Source organism: Melopsittacus undulatus, chromosome 8 (genome assembly GCF_012275295.1).
Source record: "Melopsittacus undulatus isolate bMelUnd1 chromosome 8, bMelUnd1.mat.Z, whole genome shotgun sequence".
NCBI lineage: Eukaryota > Metazoa > Chordata > Aves > Psittaciformes > Psittaculidae > Melopsittacus > Melopsittacus undulatus.
In genome coordinates this window covers 19,981,640-19,987,639 of record NC_047534.1, presented here as the reverse complement: position 1 = coordinate 19,987,639, position 6,000 = coordinate 19,981,640, and the positions used below count along the sequence as shown (strand labels likewise).

At 42.5% G+C, this 6,000-nt stretch overlaps 1 protein-coding gene across 3 annotated transcripts in view; it reads left to right on the top strand.

The window, feature by feature from the left end:
• The first annotated feature begins 233 nt into the window (after window positions 1-233).
• PPP6R3 (protein phosphatase 6 regulatory subunit 3) overlaps window positions 234-6,000 on the top strand; it is a 59,487-nt gene continuing 53,720 nt past the window's right edge. For all 3 annotated transcript variants that reach the window (XM_031050459.2, XM_031050460.2, XM_031050458.2), the window contains exon 1: window positions 234-354. The gene's annotated coding sequence lies outside the window, so the exon portion shown is untranslated. The remainder of the gene's footprint in view (window positions 355-6,000) is intronic.

Below are 6,000 nucleotides of genomic sequence, written 5' to 3'. Positions count from 1 at the left end.
TCAGGAAGGTGGGAAGCGAAATGCTCCCGCCCCATGCGTTGATTGGCCAACACGAAGCCGAGAACCCGCCGCCATCGCCCCTCGTACCCAGTTGCAGTCGCGCAGCTGAGTGACTGACATCCACCAGACTGCCAGTGAGAGGCCGAGCTCCGCACACTGCCCAATAGAAAGACGCGAGTTGAAAAGGGGGTGGAGCTGGGGCGGTGTGATTGGCAGGCGGGGCGGACGGAGAGGAGGGCTCCCAGGAGCTGAAATGTCCGCCATCTTGGAGCGTCGGTGATGGTGGCAAGTGGTGGCTTTTCGGCCTGACCGGAGGCAGCCTGGGGCCTGTGGCGCGGGGACGTGCTTGCCGAGGTACGGGCAGGATGGTGCTGGGTGAGCTCTCCCTGCCGCCGCTTCGAGCGGACCAGCGCTCCGGTGGTGACTCTTAGGCGGCAGCGCGGGCCTGGCGCCTGCTCCCCTCCGCGTAGAGAGCTCCGGACGGTTCTCAGGCGGCGCCGGGTCCGGGCTGGCAGAGCTGCCGGGGCCTGCCGTGTGCGGCGCCGCCTCGCTCACACCCACTGAGCACCCAGCGCCGGAGCCAGGCGCGGCGGGCTGCGGCGCGCTACTGGGCGCTGCGGGCCTGGGCGCGGTGGGGAAAGCCCAGGCCGCACTGGAGGGAGCCCTACCGCCTCTTTCTTCCAGCGGCCGTGACGTTGGGGCCTCCGGCAGCTGGCCCGCAGCTTTTTCCCGGCATCCTTGTCGGTTCGTCCCGGCTGGGGAGCCGGCCGGCAGCCGCGGGGGGCGGGGACGCCGTGGCCCTTCCGCGGCAGCTTTTGGGCGCGGAGCCTTGGCGGCCTCGGGCGGCGCGGGAGTGGGTCATGGCGCGGTTGGGTCTGGCGGGTGGCGCATTGTTCCCCGGTAGAGCAGAGATCAGAGCGCTGTAAACGGTGTCGTTTAAGTGGTGGGGGAGGCTGGCTGCAGAACTGTCGCCCGGTAGTCACTTGGGCTGTTGCTTTAACTTAGAGAACTTTATTCTGGCTTTACAGTTACCTATGCCATAATAAACCAGATAAGCGTTGCTGATAGGAAATTTTACATTCGCTTTCCCTCTTTAAAACCAAAACCAGTGCCTCAGTATTTCTTTGAGTACCTAGCTGCTTTTTTGTTGTTGTCGGGGACGTGGGGGAGGTTGTTGGGTTGTTTGTTTTTTTTTTGGGGGGGGGGGTGGGGGTCGTGTTTCATTTATTTATTAATAAAGCAGCTTCTTCCAGTTAGAAGTTTTTAAGAACATAGCAGTGTTTGGGTTCTGAAAGTTCTTCAGGTTTTCTTCTGCCTTAGTGGCTAAGAACTTTTTTTTGAAGTGTAAAAGGGAAGCAAGTGTTGTAGGCTTGTATGACAAGTACGACTGAGGCTAAAGATCATGTCTGTGAGGGTAGATCAGTAGAATACTTGTTATAGGTGTGTTGCTATTTTAAAGAAATTGTTCTGACTGGAGGAGTACAGGAAACTTGTGAGTGGGTGGATAGCTTTAGGAAATATTCTCTGTGAGATGTTGACAACTTAGAAATGAAAGATGATGTTATTGGTAGTGATAGTACTTAAGTTTCAAATTTTCAGGGAAGGGATTCTAAACGTACTGTAGTGGCACGGGGTGTGTATAGTGTGGGTTTGGGGTTTTTTTTTAATTTTAATTGATGAATATTAAGCTGGCTTAAGGTTTCCAGGTAGTAAAGTAACCTGTGAACTGCACATATACGTGTGCCTTTTTTTTTTATCCCTCTGGAATGATGAAAGACAAAAAGTGTCCCTGTTTCAACGTTCCAAATAGATTACTGCAGTTATTTGAAGTGCAGTGTGTATTTTCAGTACAGCATACATTCTGGTAAGAGCCTGTGATGATGTATTATTTATGGTTTCAGTAGTGAGGCATGGACTCACTGTAGATTGCAATGGTCTCTATTATACATATATAAAAGAATACAGAATTATTCTTATATATAACTTGTTCTCAAGACTTCATGCAAGTGTGGTATCTAGTCTGTACGTTTATTTCTTTGCAGTTTGTAATTCTAGTACTTGTTTAAGTTCACTTAAGTGATTTGTTTTTTCTACCTATGATGTTGCTTGAGCATATGTGATACTTGCTTTCTGTGTGAAAGCAGAATACATACGGGGTATTGAATCCTGCGCTTTGAGATGCTAAAGAAATTTATCTTCTACTACTTTTAGACTTTATTTTGGCCAGAAAAACTGCTGAAAAAAATTGTTTACAATGAACTTCAGGTAAACACAGAGTTAAACTGAAAGTTGTACTTTAGAAATTCAGGAAAAGCAGCCTAACAGGAATGTCTGTAAGCAGGGTAGTGCATTATAGTTTCTTTGCAAGCAAGTTAGATTTATATGTAAATTGCTGTGACTGTAGTATCTTTAGGTTCTTTTAAACATAAATCAACTAGCCATTATTACTCCCTATGAAACTATAGATACTGAATAGTTTGTGTGTTTCTTCGAAACACTCCCTGCAAACTGTTCACTGTACTGCTGTGGATATACTGAAGTGAGCAGATAGGACTGTTTCCTTCAGAACCCTTCTCTCTTGCACTTACAGAGGTGATGGTGTAACCTGTATACCAATCAGAGAATTAGATTATATTCTAGGAGTGAAATTCAAATTAATAGAACTTGAATTTAGAAGTATTAAAGCAGAAAAATGTGTATGTGGTTTTAGTATTAACAGATTAACAGGCTGTTAGAGACTGAAGTCTATTGTTATGGCTCAACAGCTTTGCAGTTTAAGCTTGAAATGCATGTACTGTGCAATACTAAGAAGCTGGATCAAAAAAATAGTATGGGATTGAAACAGTGGAAGGGAGAACCGCTTTGAAGAGCTGTCTCGATACACTCTCTCTCCATTGGTGTCCTCTTTCATCCATGTGCTTAAAAAGCCTTGAAGTGTTTACTTAATTCTGCAGTTTAAGATTACTAAGTATCAGTATAATGAAATAATACACTTTCTAGCTTCAGTGTTCTAGCATACTACACAACATCCTTGTAGGCAGGAGGCTTGTGTATTCGCTTCTCACATATAATTGGGTTTATTGGTGGCCTTTGGAAGTTAGGATGAAAACCACACCTTTTCTGCTTGCACAGCAGAGGGACTGGTATGAGCATGCTGATCTGTTTCTGTAGTAATGTAGGAGGTCTTAAGCATGTTTTCTGCCATCTAGATTTGGTTCTTACAGTAACACCTTTATTTGTGACCCTTAAGATTGCTGTGTACTGTTATATTATTTCATATGTCAGGTTTAGGAATAGTGTGTTATTCCAAAGTAGGTACCACATCCAAATTCTGGAAGACCAGATATCTGACTGGATTATCCTGAGAGCAAGGTGGGGAGTCATTGTTTGTGGCAAAATTTTCCACAGTAATAAAACACGTAGGGATAAATAAGAATAATACCTTGCTTGTCTCATCTTACTTTGTCAAGTTGGAGGAGGAGAGTAAAGAACTTGGAAAACTACTTAGTGATCACGTTTGATCCTGGTATTTTGGGGTGGAAGGCAAGCCTGAAAGATCAATCAGAAAATATGTAGAGTTACAAACATAATGTTGAAAACTTTGCACAGCATGTGTAATTGTGGTGTGTCAGTGTGCCAGTGTCTGTTTTAGAAACCATATGCTACTAAGCAACTAAAGTAAAATGTTTTTCTAATCTTGGATATTATATGCAGCCCTATAGCTAGTTTGGGACATTTCTTAGGAAATAAGACTGAATCAGTAGGATCAGAAAGATCTATAAACTGTTAACAGCTTGCTTGTTTATGGACTAGTTCTTCACACAATATTTGGGAAAAATATCTGTTACTGTAAAATACAGGAGTCTTCATGACCTGTGTTTACTTAATAACTTCCATAAAGTGTCAAGAAACATATTTGTAGTGCTGTATGTGGTTTGGAGTGGGAGCAGAAGTTCCTGACTGACCCGTTGACTGTTCTCTCATTACTCTGTAGTCAACCGCTAATCCTGTTAAATGGGAATATCTTTTCCTCTTTCATGGGACTTAAGAACTTGGAATGCTCAGTGACAGAATCTTTACAATGTGTTGCATGCCAGCAGTGGAAAAAGAGTACTAAAAGGACCTCAATGTGCAACCGTATGGAACAGTGAAGATATACTACCACTTCAGTACAGTTTTTTACATGTTGTTAGGCAAAATGGCTAAGGAGAGAACCTGTGAAATCAATAGTGAGAGTTTGGTTGAGGGCATGAAGGGAGGCAGAGCTGCATTTATAAAACCATGTATGTACGCACAAGCAGAAATTCCCCAGTAGTGAGATTAAAGGGTTAGTTTCCTTGGCCAAAGTTTTGAGAACATTCTATTTCATTTTGAATCTGGTGATGCAGTCTAGGTTGCACATCTGCAAGGTGATGAAGTACATGGCTTAGTGGTCTCCATCCTGTGTACACAGAGTTTTCTGGAAAATGAGCACTGAAAGACCATAGACCAGCTCTTGTCAGTTTTGCCAAAATATATTTCTAAACATGAAGGAAACTCTAAAGCTGTTTTATGATGACAAAGCAGGTCCTGGGTGAGGCTTGTGAAAGGGCCATGTGACTTCCAGTTTGGTAGCAAAATGTGGTTGGGATTGAGGGTGGAAACTCCTAGGGTTTTTTAGTACAAACTACTGACTTGTGTCTAGGTTTATTAAATATGTTCTAGAATATAGCATTTCCAATACTAAAAGCATTCTCTTTTTTGCTATGTATGAGATGAATCCTAGGCCTTTTTTTAATCTCTGCTGTGCAGTGCCACAAGTCCCCACCTTCAGTGACCATAGGCAGGATTTCTAACTGGATCCAAGTATATAAAGTAAAATTCTATTGTGCAGATTTTAACTTCTAGATGTTTTTGGAGTGAAGCACGTTATTTCCCAAACTAGTAGTAGAGAGAAAGATGTTTCCTGTAAATGTAAGTTTCACACCTCTAGAACCAAGACCCTAGTCTCCGCATAGGTGATGCACTTTTTTTTTCCAGTGTAGTAGTGCCCTAATTGATAAATCAAAAAGCAAGTTAATAAAATCCCAAGTAGTGCTTGATACAGTGGTTGTAGACAGTGCTAGTATGGATGTGCCTACATTAGTTTTTTAATCATGTATCATAACTGGTTTGAGGGGTTGAGTTGGAGCAGAAAACAAAGGAGTAATAAACAGAAAAAGGACTAGGTTTGCTACAAATTGGTATTATTTCAATACCTGGAGTATAGCCACTGCCTCCAGAGCGTGGATTTCTGCATCTCTCTACCAGAGTGGCTATATATAGTTAGTGTTTCTTACATAGAAACTGTAAAAATACAATGCTGTTTGCTTTTATTCTGTGTAACTATGGTGAAAACACTGTCTTGTGGGTTGTTTGGTGTTTTTTACTAAGTCACAATAGGGTAAAAGTCATAGATAAGGCTTTGGTGAAAAAACTCTTCTTTCTGTGAAACACACTGTAACATTACCTTTAAAGCAGACATAGGACTGTCTTCATATTCTGTTCTTGCTTATCATGTACTGCTTTGATCAATCTCCAATATAAAAGAGATTAGCTGGCAACTTCAGGACTGGTTTGAACTGCAGTAATTCACATTATTTCTTCTGTTACTGCCTTGGCAAACTTGCCAAATACCCAAAGTATCTTTGAAAGCTAAAGTCTAGAAAACTAGTAGTAATGACATTTGAGAAAATCAGCTGCTGTCACCAAACATCTTGAAAAAAGAAGGAAAGTGACAAGCAAGCTTCCATCAAAGGATCCTTCTATGTGTGCACTTGTGATGGACTCTTTGTTACAGTTTCAAGCCACATTTAATGGCAAAAGCATGTATGCTGAACATTCAGTTTGTTTAGCTGAAATTTGGCTGATGAACTGGTAAAGGTAACATTAATAAAAGGTCTACATTTTTTTATGATCAACATAAAGAACTAAATGAATCTTCTTATGCTACTTGCCTTTACTGTAGTGATTAGTGTGCTG